The sequence below is a fragment of the Elgaria multicarinata genome, chromosome 1 (genome assembly GCF_023053635.1).
Source record: "Elgaria multicarinata webbii isolate HBS135686 ecotype San Diego chromosome 1, rElgMul1.1.pri, whole genome shotgun sequence".
NCBI lineage: Eukaryota > Metazoa > Chordata > Lepidosauria > Squamata > Anguidae > Elgaria > Elgaria multicarinata.
In genome coordinates this window covers 126,443,804-126,459,038 of record NC_086171.1, presented here as the reverse complement: position 1 = coordinate 126,459,038, position 15,235 = coordinate 126,443,804, and the positions used below count along the sequence as shown (strand labels likewise).

Here is a 15,235-nt window from a genome sequence, read left to right as displayed (position 1 = left end):
GAGGCCCTTTAGGAATAATATAGGGTTGTGCAAATCTGCAAATAACGGATGTTCACAGATGGGGAGGAGGCTTACAAATTGGTTTTGAACATTAGCATTCACAACATGAAATAGATTGCAACATGTACTATATTAAATATTAGAAAACTGCTCCATGAAACACAAACACACACACACACACTGAGTAGTCTTTGTTTCATAAGCGAACACCTCTGGAAGAACTAAAGCTACATTTTCTTTCTGGGATTAAGAAGACAATGCTAAAACACAATAAAATCAATCCCACCAACTTTTAATAAAAGGATGCTCACCCGGATTCTCGATGCACATTTCTGAATTAGGAAACTTCTCCCACACATGTGGAAAAGGCTTTTAAGTGCAACACCTCCAAAAACAATGAGTCAAAAGGTGCTTCCTCTGCGTAGGAGGCATTCCTCCTGCCTCCAACAGCGCCTTGAGCTAATCCCTGCTATTAGCCTGAAAGCAAAACACTTGCTTTTGAAAGCAAAAGAAGGAAAAGGAGGAGGAGGCGTTCATGAGTGGTCGCTGGAGCTCCGGATCTAGAGCCACAGAAAGACAAAGATTTACAAAAGACTGGGCTGGATAAAAAGCGTTCTCCCTGGTTAGGTTATTGCTCATTCTTTAACAAAAACTGTCCAAGGTGGACACCATTCTTCCGCAATGTATAAGCAAATCATATTGAGAAAGTGGGTGTTTGGAGAACACAAATACAAAATAATCATGTGAGAATGCAGCTTTCTTTTTCACCTTGTAGGTCCAAGCAAAAAGGGTATCTTGCTACAATCTTGAGTCTTTGCCTTGTGCATCCAAAGTTAATTGGGGAGACCCAAGTTTGGATACCCATTAGTTGCAATGGAATGTGTCAGCATTTTTTCCCTGGTGCTTATCCATCAGCTTAATTATGTTTATCATTTTATTATTTATTATATTTCTGTAGCAGCCCAGAGCCGAAGCTCAAAGATAAAAACAAACAAACGTTATAATACTGTATACAGAGTTTAAAACAACTGACATAAAACACACAAACAAACCGGATTTATGGAAACAGCATGTATCTAAAAAACAATTTTGAGCAGTCAAATGGGAATTTCCACTGGTAACCTATGCCCATTTCTTTCAACTGCTCCGTTCATGGTCTAAAGGTGCAGGTGTCTTAGAATAACCGAGCAGTTTCACATTTGTATTCCAGAACTTGGAAACTGCGGAGGACTAGGCAGACTATTTCTTTTGGGGGTGTATCATGCCAATCTAACCATAATGTCTCTAAACTGTATACCCTTCTGTGGGCTCATTCTAGAGAATGATGTGATCTTTCAAATAAAGGCAGAACAGGGAGAAGCTTGCTGAGCCAGGAGTTAAGAATTCTACCATGTTTCTGCCTTCCTCTTGCTCAGCAGCTCCTCAAATATGAACCTTTAAGCAACGACTTCTATTCTCCAGGTCCTCCATTTTAAACTCTTTGGTTACATTCTGTTTTTGACTGCCTACATAGCCCTAAGGTCATCTGTCAGTTTCCCTGGGACCTCATGTAGAGGGAGTTTTTTCCCTCCTTGAGGTCGCAGAACTGCTAGCCAAGTCATGTCTTCGTCGTCTTCATTGGGCCATGATCTCTATAATTTTTGTGCCGTTTGGAGGTTTCACACAGTTGTGTGTCATACTGAGGTCTTTCCAAGCACTCTGGGGCAAATGATCTTGCAACGAAAATATGACCCAAAGTTCTTTTCATGCTGCAATACCATTCAGTGCTGCAATACCTAGCTGTTCTGACCTTCCAAGCCTATTATAATTGCTATCTTTGATTCATATACCCCAACGGATTGAAGAGCTATTAATTTATGCTGCTCCCTTGCCTGTGAAAGGGCACACATGCCAATCCCCTCCACGCCTGCATACTCTTCTGCTGAATATGTGTGTCAGCTCATACCCAAGCAATGCCCAGGGGTGAATTAAGATGTAGCATAACATGCCTGTTACACATACTACCTGTAAGCTCCTTTAAATTGCTCAAAATAGCCTCCATCTCCACAGGTAGAGCAGGGCAGGATCTACACTGCTGCTTTGAAAAGGTTTATAACAGTAGTGAAAACTGTTGGGGCCCAGGACACACTCCAGATACTGTTTTCAAAGGGTTATATCCTGCTTGGTGTAAATCAGGCCCAGCAGTGCAGACTGGGCAATTCTCTCTAGGTCAGATGTTCCCTCCAACAAACACATGTTTTTAAGTAATTTATTTTCCCTACCACCAGTTATGATTTTTCTGCACAAAACTACTCACCCTTTGGTGACTGCCAAGTTATGGGCCTTTGCAGGGCAGCTCTAATATGTGTACTTGCCCTTATTTGGCTCTATAGTATAAAAGAGTGTGTCCTGGTTTGCACATAACGCTAAACCATGGTTTACTTAACCCACGATTTGTTGACCTCCCCAGGGTTTATCTGGCAGACAATCAAACATACCATAGTTTTTTCCATCTCTGGGTTGTTCGTTTTCCTCCTATTTTGCCCACTCCCTCTCCACATCCCAAATGCCTGTAGAGTGCAGGTAGAGTGGCTAAATTTTTTGACCACTCTTGCCCACTGTCTCCGTAGCCTGGAGTAAAATACTATGAACAACCTATGGTTCTGAGTTCATACTTAATGGGCCTATTAGCATATAAAGACAACCCACCACATTAAAAGATAATGCTGGGTTGTTGGGCACGAACAGTGACAAGCGTGTCCACCACTTCTGATTTCATCCCACAACGCATGACCTGCTCTTTCATAGATTTTGGAGCGTGATACGCAAACCTGGTTCACTGGTTGTTTAACAGCTAAATTTATTAATTTATGCTTCTCCCTTGCCTGGGTTAACTACAGGATTGTTTAACCCTTAAACAACCCAGCAATTCAGATTTGGATATCATGCTAGGTTGCCTGGTAAAAGCAGGCAGCACGCCTACTTATCTCTGCTCATACATGACAGCCCAGCAGTTTTTTAACCAATGGGTTGCTGTTACATGCGAACAAGGTCAGTTTAAACAACACAGAGTTCACAATCCATGAGTTTTCTTTCTCTACAAACCATGGTTTGTTAGCACATCTGCATTCGCATTAATCATGACAACCCAGAATTCAACAATCCATGGGTTAAACAAACCATGGATTAGTGTTATGTGTGAATCAGGTCACTCTTTGGCATTTATTTTGGTAGTTGTTCCATGGAAAATGCAAGATGGTATGGTACTAGAGTGTATCAACTAACGACTTTCAAAGAAGAAGTGAAGAAAGTAAAGCAATTTGAATCCCTAGTCCATTACTGAGGGATTAGCAAGGAAAAATCTTTTTTGACTTGAATACCATGAAGCTGCTAGATACTTTCTTTTATTGATTAAAAAGTGCCCAACATCTACTATGCACTGCACATGTATACTTCTGCATGGTAACTCATTGTACACACCCCGCCCTCCAAAGAAATTGCCACTGTGTTCAGGAAGAATATTGCAGCATCTAGCTTTCATTAAATTTACAAAGTTGTAATGAAATCAACCCAAGTTAACTCACAGCCAAAGCCTTCTCTGCCATTGTTTATTGCACCACAAAGACGCAATCTGACAGACAGGCATTTTTCTTTTTACTTTAAAGAAAACTAGCTAGCTGCAGATCACGACCTTCAGATAAACTATTCTCTTTCAATCTAAAGAGGTCTCTTTCAAGGTCTCAGCAAAACCAATTTAATCTCAAATTCTTATCATGAAACCTTCCTTACATGCAAAAGCAAAGAAACTGGCTCAGGCCATCTGCTTAAGCTTTAGTTAAATGCTTCCTATCGAAAAGAACATTTATCAGAGCAAAGCCCATTTGGCATTGAAAAAATACATATGGTGCAGAGATGAATTGTTCCCACAATATACATGTAGAAATGCAAGTGGTATTCATGATCCACATACAGTTGATTTTTTGCTTATGCTGCAAAAAGGTTCGGTGCAGCAACCCCCTAAACGATGAATCAGGGACTTTGCATATGGCTACATTAGGAAGAGACATGCTGCTTTCAGCTCAAATACATACATTTGAAAACTTGATGCTCCCAAGGAGAAAATAAGAACATTTTGGATGGAAAGAGACCAAGAAACAGATCCAAAGGCAATCCCCAAAGTGCTTTCAGAGTTGTGCTGCTTTTCGGTCCAGTGAAACTATAAAAGAGCTAATTGCCCTGAAGTCATCATAATGTAGAACCACTGAATAATAGCCACAATATAGACATAGGATTCTACAGTAAGGAGGGGAAGGTGTTTTCTTTTTCCCCCCCAATCCAGGGTCCCCATAACTGGCAGGCCATATCCAAGCCCACACACACGCACGCTCGTATACACTCTCTTACCCACAGAGGTCGCCAGCCACACATAAGAATGCACACAAATATGCACCATCAACTCTGTGGCGGTAACTATGAAGAACAACTCCAAAGAAGTTGCTGCAATAAACTTTTGCACCGCTCAGACTGTTTAGTGACACTAAAATCTTCCTGCCTTGTTGCACAGGATGCAACATAGCAACCTTCCCCTGCTTGTGAACTTGTCAAACACAGCATGCCTACCGTATATTTTGGCCAGACAGATGTGTTGAATGGACAATCCACCTTTTATTGCAAACGGATGTTGCCCATGACGAACACACCCACTCATCACACACGCATACACACACAGGCTCTTTATCCTTCTGCAGACTTTCAACACTTGTGCCCAACTTCTACACATATACACACATGAAGTTCTTTAAAAGAAAAGAGGCAAATAAGCAGAGCAAGATGATCTTCCTTAAGCACTGCTCCGTCATTAAAGGCAAGTTTTTCCTCTTTGGCCAGGCCTTTCCAATCTAATCAATTTCACTCCTGACATTCAATCTCGTCAGTTTCACGACCTCATCCACTTGCTGGGGTGGGCTAGGGGTATCATGCGGTGATCAGGATAGGATGAAATGAATTTACAGCCTCTGCCCTCCCGTTACCTTTGAACAGTTTTCAAGGTATGAAAGCTGGATCAGAGCTACTGCACTCATGGCTCTTCAAACATTACTATCTGTACACAGCCTTAATATATAAAGTTGAAAAAGTTATGTGGGTCAATGCACAATAAATGTATAATGTTTCAAATCACGAGCGAATCAGAATCATCACACTGCCTTGCTGTCACATTTTAAAGGTGTAGAATGCATGTTTATACTCTAGCCTAACTACATGCTCTTCATCTAACAATGTAGTCATCTACAAATATACATGGACCATATTATTCAGTGACTAACTGAATGTTTGCTTTCATATAATCACATATACTATCTTATGTTGACTGTTTCGCACAACACGCTAACCCACACTCCGTGGTTGAATGAGGTTGTTGTTGAACTGTGTCTTGTTTGTTAACCACGCATTGTGTCTTATTTCTCTTGAACAAGCCACCTTGAGAACCCATGGTTTGCTGTAGGGCTGTTCAGGGTGGTTATCAAGCCACACTGCATGGTTAACAAGCCAATCTTTGGAAAATGTCCTGGGTTCAGACAACATGCTAACGCGTGGCTCAACAAACAACACACTGTTCAACAACAACCCACACTCAACCACTGAGTGGGGGTTAGCATGTTGTTTGAACAGCCCTGTTGAGTCAGACCATTGGTCCACTTAGCCCAGTATTGCCTTCTCTGACTTCCAGGAGCATTTTTACCCAGCTCTTCAGCCCCAAAAAGCTCCCAGAGCAACTTACAAAGATAAAGTCCCTGCCCTCAGGCTTACAACCCAAAAGACATGACACAAAAGAAAAAGGGGTTAGGAGGGAGTTGGAGAAACAGAAAGCAGATGCTAGATCTTAGTTACAAAGTTCTTAAAGATGTTCTTTCGGGCAGGAAAGGGTAAAGCAGGTGCCCTGAAACTGTTCCTTCTCTAGCAGATGTATGGAACCAGGGTGGTCTCACTCTTGCTGTGATGTTCTTCCTGGGACACTGGAGGATGCAGCCTCCCAGTGGTTCTTGGTTCCCTGGTTGAGGGATGTGGACAGTGTGTGCTGCCCTGCTTTTCAAGGTCCCAGGCAGCGATCAGCCTTAAATATCTTTTAACTGGAGATGCAAGGGCTGGAATCTGAAACCTTTCACATGCAAAGCGTGGTCTACTACTGTATTATAGCCCGCCCCATTCTAGTGACAAAGAATAAGAACTAAATATTCCAGCAAAGGGGATCAAAAATGCCATATTTTCTAGCAAGTCAATATTTTAAAGCCGAAACAGGCAAGGCAGGGTATCAGGTCAGCTTAGATCTATGTGGCAAACAATTACTACTGACACATAGCCACATTAAAAGTCAACATCTTGTCAATTCAGTAACACTCGATGAACAGAACTGTGGCATTTAGAGACTGTTGCTTCTTTTTCTCAGCGAGCGTTTGGAAACCATGGGTACTTCGGGAGATTTACAAGGCTCTCGATAAAATCATGTGGACTTTTTCACTACATTCAGTGGTGCCTTGAGAGTGGAGCACAGAAATCTGGGGGAAATGTGCTCCTTTTATTGTTGGGCCCAGACATCAGACATGTTCTGAAAGCAAGAGCGGAGCTATTGCGGGAGGCACGGGCAGCCGCCAGCAGGACGGAAGCTCCTTCCTGGTCTGCTGCAGTTTGTGACTGGACGGAGTCAAAAACTGCCAATCACATCATCTCCTCCCAGTCAATGCAACAACAAGGCGGAGTCCTCTGAGCTTGTGTTTATTGTGAGTGCCAAGGAACAATGGAAGCACTCTCTTATTCTACTACTTTTACTTCCTTACAACCCTTACACCGGAGACCTTAAAATATAAGCCTGCATTTTCCTGCTTCCTCCCTCTTTCTTTGACCTGCTTGCCCCAAGGGTGAGGACAAAAAAAAAAGCTTTTGCCAGGAAAAAGTTATTTGTTTTATCTAAACCTTATGCAGGCTTGAGTAGTAGCTTTTCTTGGCTTAGAGAGGCGCTGGGACAGGTTTTAAGAACTCCAGCTCCAGATGAACATCTAAAGTTTCAAACACAAGAGTACTTAGCAAACAGATTTGCCAGTCTTTTGACAGCCTGCCATATGATTAGAGTGAACATAGAAATATAGGAAGTGGTCATTTGTACTGAGTCAGACCACTGGTCCATCTGACCCAGTATTGTCGACACTGACTGGCAGCAGCTCTATGGGGTTTTAGGCAGGAGTTTCTCTAACCCTACCTGGAGATGTCAGGGATTGAACCCGGGACCCTCTGCATCCATAGAAGGGACTCTTATCACTGAGCCATGGCCGTTCCTCAAGTGGCAAGAGGACAGCATTCCCCCATCCTTGCAATGTGTGCTTATCTCTAGGCGACTAAAGATTTGGCGAACAAACCTGATGCCGTTGGCTCAGGAGGGCAAGCAAAGTAGCCAAGTTCAGCTTTCTCTAAAAGAAATCAGCTGACAAAATGAAGGTGTCCACTATACTGCAAGTTTGCTTTTTTAAAAGAAAATAATAAGAAAACAGAGGCTTCAATCACAGAGAGGGAACAGATGGCTGAGAAGTAGGACAGGACAAGATTTTCAGCCAGATGAAGCGTGCAAAACACGCATCACATGCAAACGGGGGCAGAATACAGGGTGCGGTCCACACCAGCTCCTTGCAAGATTTCCTGTAGAGTTACCACATAAAACAATGCTAGGCAGGATGCACCCTTACTGAATATTGATCTGAAGCCACATCTCCCAAGGCAGAGCCATGGACTGTAGCCACGGAAGAAACCCACACACATTCTGATACAATCAAGTGGGAAAGACATAAAATGAATAAGTGTTTAGTACTAAACACACTGAGAACCAATCAAGATGGGATGGTGGCAGGTCCTACACTTCAAACTCAGCTCTGGCAAAACCACACAGAAAGTGCCTCACTTAACAGGAAAAAGGGGGATGCCATTGCACCCTCTCACTCATGACCTCAAAGTCTTACAGCGTCAAAGCCTCTCCTCTTCCCAGTGCCATTTTCCCCTCATCCACGCACCAATATTTATTTATGTATTTATTTATTACATAGTTATACTGCCCAACAGCCTAGGCTCTCTGGTCAGTTTACAACTAAAATCATAAAATCCAATTTAAAATTTTAAAATCGCATAAAACCAGAATAAGTTACAGTCCAAGGAAGGCTCGTTTAAAGAGATACGTTTTTAGGAGGCGTTTAAAAGGCATTACGTTTTCCGCATCCCGAACTGCACAAGAGAGGGTTTTACAGAGGGTGGGTGCCACTACAGAGAAGGCCCGCCGTCGAAGTTCTTCATGACAACATTCTTTCATCTCAGAATGACAAGCGGGGCCTCCTCCGAAGATCGTAAAAGTCACCTGGGTGTATATAAGGGTCAGAATTGAGTCTGGCTGAGAGAATAGCACTAGAGAGCAAGTGCAGGGAATTAAACAGCGGGGCCGGGAGAGAGCTCAGCACTCCTCACCCACACACCCTTTTTGATGTTAAACCTGGACCTCCACCCCCAGAATTTCGATCACAGCAAATCTGGGTTTAAGCACACAGATCTGCCACCGTCATGTCCAGCTTGGCCCAAAGACTCTCCCACTGTTCAGAGAAAGTCTTTTTTTCCCAGAGAAAGCCTGGGAGAAAAAGATAAACTTTGCAGCATGTCCTCAAGGTCAATATCCTTACTCTCTAGCAACCAATTGGGGAAAGAAAGTTCCATAGGATAGGAAAACCCTTCGCTACAAAAATTCTGCCTGGCAAGGCTCTCCTGAAGAACCCAGGAAAATGTCTGGCTCTAATTTCTCAACTGCTCCCAGACTGTGGCAGCATAGGAACAGGAGCACTCTCTGCCACAGCCACTATCCCAATACCTTGCACTTGGGAGAGATTAAATTACAGCTGGCCAAAATAATTAGGATATTATTGTTTCCCCATAGATGACTTAAAAAAATAATGTTGGAGATTTTCAAACTTTCTCTAAAGGGATTTCATTAAATACAGCTAAGACCGCATGCTTATTAGTAAATCCACTGCATATTAACTAAGAGGTGTCAAGTGTGGAACGACGACTAAAATAAACAATGTCAATGGAGAAGACCAAGGCAGGAATACTGAGACTATTATGTTCATACAATGATATCTGCTCCATTCTGTTTTATTCCAATACTGAATTGAGAATCTAATAGGGCTTTTTAATCAAGTGGCCATGAAGATATCGAGATCTCCATCCAAATGGTATTTGGATTTATTTCGACAAAGGCCTTGACAACCCTAAAAAGCAAAATTGGATTTGGGAAAACAGAAAACTTGCTCAGGCCGATCAGGCAGTTTGTCTAGCCCAAGGGTGATCATCTTCAGAGGGTTGAGGGGCCACACCCCTTCACCACTGCGGCTGCAACCGGAAGTTGCCACAATATTGCATTCCCAGCAATTCTCCTGGGGAACCAGGCATGCTGGGAACATGTGCTTTGTTTTCTAGAAGAATCGCACTCCCAGCCCACCACACAGCTGTTTAGAAGGCTGAGGGGGCCGGTGTGATCCTGCAGAGAAACAGGAGACACGATCCTTGTGCACCTTGTTTCTTTGCAGAACCGACAATCCACGTTGCCCAGGAGAATTGCTGGGAATTGAAGACAGTGCCAGCCCAAGACATTTTGCTGCCTGAGGCAAAGGGCAAGATGGCACCCCCTCCCATTCCATGTACAAAAGATGAATCTGTCTGCAACACTAATGATGGGACAATGTTCTCCACTGAACTTGAAGGCAGCAGGCTTACTAAGAGGGTGTACAGTAGGGTGTACAGTTTTCTTCTTGAACACCTTGCTGCTGCCTTTCAGCATCTGCAACCCAAGGCAACTGCCTCACCCTGCCTCATGGTAGGTCCGGCCCTGACTGAACAGCACAGCTCTGGTGAGGGCCATGCCACTGAGGCAGGGGACCTTGTAGGAGCTGCAAAACTCTTGCTCACCCTTGATCTAGCCCAATATGGTCTTCTCAGACGGGCAGCAGCTCTCCAGAGTTTCAGGCACCGCTCTTTTCCAGAACCTGATCCCCGTTCTGTTTTCATTTGGCAATGCCAGGAATTGAACCCGATACTTTCTGCATTCAGATCACGTGTTCTTTCACAGAGCTACACCACCTTGCAATACATTTTCTTCATTGCATTTTCTTAGGTGACCCAGATTGCTTAGGCAATCTTGCACTGGGATCAACCCAGATCAGCAGCATATTTTGAATAACAAAAATGAAGGCTTCACTGCTTTAACTACAAAAGCCAGGAGGCACATTTTGTAGGCTACTAAACATCCTTAGGCATCTTAAGAGCCAACCTAACTGCTGTTCTCCATCCAAACCTTTACAGCTCCTATGCATACTTCTTGAAACGTCAAATCCCACTGAGTTGAATGGGACCTACTCAAGAGCACCTAGGATTGCCCCATCCTGCCCCCAGCAGCAGATGTAATTACAATACATTTTAGAGCTGTCACAACATTTGTCCCAGGAGGCCTTCTTAGTCTTAACAGCTGTGTGACAAGCAAAAATAAAAAAAAATGGGTGGGTGAACCTTTTCTCCCCACCTGCCCATCACTAGAAAAGGCTCCAGAATTTCTGCTTGTTGTGCAGCTGTTAAACACACAGGAGCCCTGCTTTTTTAAAAAAAGTTAGCAGACCCAAACGAAATGCATGAAGACTTAAGCATTGTTATGAAAGATGCAGTTATTACTCTGTAAGCTTGAGGGAAATATGTGCAAAGGAAACAAGGCACTGCAAAAGTTGACATACTGACACAGGAGCCCAGTCCGATAAAAAAAAAAAAAAGCTGGCAATCTTAGCTAAAATGAATTGAGGCTTCAGTGCCAAACATTTGCCAAACGATGTGTAAATCATGGCTCCTACTTTTAATCTTGAAGCAGCATTATTTCCATCCTAAACCTACCAACATACATTCAAGCAATAAGGGAGCAGCAATCAAGATAACATAAGAAAGCACATTTTAACCCCCAAGGGGAAAAAAAAAACCAGATTCATTGAGCAGGGGGTTGGACTCGATGGCCTTGTAGGCCCCTTCCAACTCTGCTATTCTATGATTCATAGTAGAAAAAAGCACCATATCACATTTATCTCCACAGAGCAATTCTATTAACATCTGCTAATATATTACGACTGAACAGATACCTTGGAACTCTGCATATGCATCAGTGAACAATATTCCAATTATACAGATATGCCACAGTTGCTGTGCAATCCTATACATGTCTACTCAGTAGTACATCACACTGAACTCCATGGGGCTTATTCCCAGGTAGGTGGGTACACGATTACAGCCATACAGCACTATCCTATGCACATCTACTGAGAAGTCAGCCCCACTTGAACTGAATGGGACTTACTCCTGGTTTAATGTATATAGTATTGTAACCTTATTGTAATCCTACTTACTGGAAGTTAGCTGAACCCAAAAGGGCTGACTTCTGAGTAGATGTGCATAGGCTTGCACTGATAAATAACTTATTCTGGACAAGGTCTGGTATACTCCATTCCTAAGCATTTTTTTTTTACTGGCACAGCAAGTCTTAGGGCCAGAACACAACAGAGGATTTTTATTGAAGTGTTCAGTTTGTTTCTAAAGGAAAAGAAAGGAAGGAAATCAAGCTGTTCTGTATTATGTTCATGAAACAAATAATGATCCAAATACTCTCTTCTCATTCATAAGGGCAGAACTGGTGACATTTGGCAGCAACCTTGATGTACAGACACTCCTCCCCATTACCACCGTGCCAAACCTGCTATTTGTAACATCTTATCTGATGAAGAGATCTGGAGATCTCAAAAGCTTGCACATTTTGTGATCTTTAGTAAGCCTAATAAAGGTATGGATTTTGGAATGTTTCTTATGGTCAACAAGGCAATCTATTTATTTATTTCTCAACTTCACTGAAGTTTTAAAAGATCCCAAGGGGACGCAAAAAAAATTAAAAGGTACTGAAGCTACATTTAGGACTGAGCTATTAACACAGTTCCTTTGACTCTGCTTCAGCTACACAGATGACTTTGACTACTAAGCTGTCAAATCAATTATTTTTTAAAACAGGGATCTCTGTTCTGCAAATGGTCCAAAGTAAGGACAGCCTTTTAAAGAATCAGCCCTTTAAATACATAACATCCAACAACCCAAATTTGGCTACAACCTATTGATAAAAAGAACACTACCACGCAAAGCTTTAATGATCAAACAAGCCTGGTGTGTGCTGGTGCATGCCCAGCAGCGTTTGCCTAATTACCTGCCCACTTGTCGTGTTGTCCAAATCCAGGCAGCGTGGCTTGTTTGAGGGGGAAACAACCCTACAATAGGTCATGGGTTGTTTGAGGGTTGTCTCCTCTTCAAACAAGCCATGCTGCCCAGATTCAAGTTGCACCTGAGCGGGTAATAAGGCTGATGGCACCCAGCCTGCACCAGGAATTAAAAGAAGCGACATGCTTAAGCCACGATGGCTTGTTTTGATCTTGCAAACTGGGTCTTAGTGTAATACTTCTGCAATGAAAGGTATAGCCACAAGAATGTAAGAGCAATAATCAGAAGGATCTCATTTTGTACAGCTTTCTGTCCAAAGGACATATTATAGTGGCCTTTGCTAGATCCAATTCAGCTAATACCACAAAGCCACAGATGGCAAACCTCTACCCAAAAATTCATAAACCAAACTTGCTCTTGCTGTCCTGGAATGACACTGACTTATATGCATATTTATTCAGAAGTTTCTCCCGCTACCGCCTTTGATGGAGCTTACTCCGAGGTACATGTGTGCATGAGATTGCAGCTGTTTTCTACATGCTATGTGCAACTTGTGTAGTCTTCTGGAAGACATTGGTTTAAAAGTCATTTCACTCCTACCTCATAGTTCTCCTAGCCATTCTAAAATACACTTTTAACCATGCAATCTGATGCAGATCAATTTGAAAATGAGTTCCACTGAATTCATCTGGATATACTCCCAAGTAAGAATGCGTAGGTTTGCAGCGTTCTTCTGTTCAAAAGTTTTTCATAGTATTTGTCATCCGCTTTAATTAGTTTACCCCTGACATCCATCCACACAAGAAGAACTGCCCTAAGAAACAGTTAAGTAACCTTCCTGTGGACACACAGGAAGCCTGTAGCAAGCTGTGAACAGAATTCCCGTAATATTGGAAATTAGGAAGAGAGAAAATACCAGAATGACCTAACAAATCCAAATTGTAAAAGTTATGCACTCTTGCTACATAGTTCAAAAACAGTGAAGTATTACTGTTAAGTGATCTTATGGTCCCTGAAGCTTAAAAGGCATTTATCAAAATCTAAACATAGTAAGAGTGACATAGTTCAGATGCTTTACAAATCAAACCTGTAATCAGAGCCAAGAATTCAAGAACGGAATAGTAGTAGTTGTGTAATAGTAAACAAGACATCGAGAACAATATCACTGCTTTGGTCACTTGCCTGAACTCCACAACTGCAAGGAATCAAAGATCAGTTTACACACCGGACCGTGAATTAATTCTATATTTAATTACTCCAATACAAACACTAACCGAATCAATGTGTACTTTTGAGCAAAGGATTTCTTTTACTGCCATCTACAAAACATTTACTCTGGGATAGCAGAATAGAACGCAGTGGCAGGACCCTGGTGTAAACAGCTTGCACTCTGCCACTCTAGCTTGGTTTGCAGCCTCACTCTCGATGTCAGGGTAAAGCTGTGATTGCGGCGTTACACTGGGTTGATCTACTGGGGCTGTTTTGGGGTAAACAGAGCAGGCTTTCACTCAGGTTTACCCCACTAAAGAGGTACATTTGGAGTTAAGGGCTTTGGGGGCATCCATCCAGGGAGGTCATCGACTCCAAAGTTATCTGTCTGGAATGTAATTCCTACTCTCAAGAGATCTGTCGGGCATCCTGCGAGAGGCTTTCAAGTGCTTGGAGAAGTTACTCAACCCTTAGGTCAGTATCTCCTGTCAGGTTCTATGCCAGCCTTCCCCACTTTGGTGACCTCCAGATGTGTAGGATTTTAATCCCCATCATCCCCAGCCAGCACGGCCAATGGTCAAGAACGCTGGGAATTGTCGTCTCAAACTAACCGCTTCGAGATGGGGAAATCCCGGAGGGGCCCAATCCAGCTGCCTGCCCCACAGCTGGAGCACATCCATTGTGAAATCCATTCCAAACAATGCCTGCGCCTCTCTCCCTCTCCCATCTCGGGCAAACCCCGCCAGGAAAGCCGCTCGCCTTTACTACAAAGCGCCTTAGCGTTTGTAAACACACACACACATACACACCCCGCCCTCGATCAAAGCGTGGGCACGGTCCAACCCCGGGCGAGCTTCTTGGCTGTTCCCAAGCAGCGAGTGGAGGAGGGGGGAGTCCCGGAGCAAGAGGGAAAACTCCCGCAAGCGCACACACAGACGAACACGCGTCTGCGGCCAGCCCGCCAGCGCTTCCCTCCTCCGCGGGGATCCCCTCGCTTGGAGGGCAGCCCCCCAAGTGCAGGGCTCCTACGCTTACCTCTCCGGAGATCTGTCAAGGCAGAGCGCCGCGGGGCTGCAACTTCGCCTCGGCACTTCCACACCCGCCCCGCGAGTTTGCAGCCGCGTCCCGCCTTACGCCCTCCGCATCCCGCTCGCCTGCCTTGGGGAAAGCGCCAGCGATCCAACCCGGCTGCCCAGAAGAAGCGCTCAGTCCAGCCGATGCCTCCAGCCGCCACCGTCCGGAGCGAGCGTCAGGAAAGACGCACCAACTTGCTGCGCCCGGAGTCTGCGATTAACCCCATCGCGCTAACGAGAGAGAGAGACATCCCCAGCGGGGGACTCGTGCTCGGGCCCATCAGTCAGCGCCGCAGAGGCTTCCTATTGGGCGGAGGGCGGGGCTTGCGCGGTGATGGGCATCGGGAGCCCTTGCCAAGGAAAACTCCTCCTTCCTCTCTCTCTCGCCTCCCGAAGCTTGACTTCCTTAGATGCGTCCGGAGCGCCCCTTGGGTCCCGTTTCGCTTCCCCACGTGAGAGAGGAGAGGTGGTTTCCTCGCGGGCTCCCGGCGGGCGAGATGATCGGACACATCCGTGCTGGAGGAAATGTGGGTTTAGTTGGAAGAAGAATCCCTTCGGCGGCGTTGGGGAAACGACGAACTGGATGCAGTTTGACGTCTCTCCTTTCTTGATCTCAGACATTCTTCACGTTATACAGCGATTCAGTTCAGTATTTTCCC

General features: G+C 44.1%; 1 protein-coding gene across 1 annotated transcript in view; it reads right to left on the bottom strand.

Moving 5' to 3' along the window:
• The window catches only part of TGFBR3 (transforming growth factor beta receptor 3), a 173,763-nt gene extending 159,054 nt beyond the window's left edge, over positions 1-14,709 (bottom strand). The window contains exon 1 of the mRNA XM_063136429.1: positions 14,539-14,709. The gene's annotated coding sequence lies outside the window, so the exon portion shown is untranslated. The remainder of the gene's footprint in view (positions 1-14,538) is intronic.
• Positions 14,710-15,235: the final 526 nt, after the last annotated feature.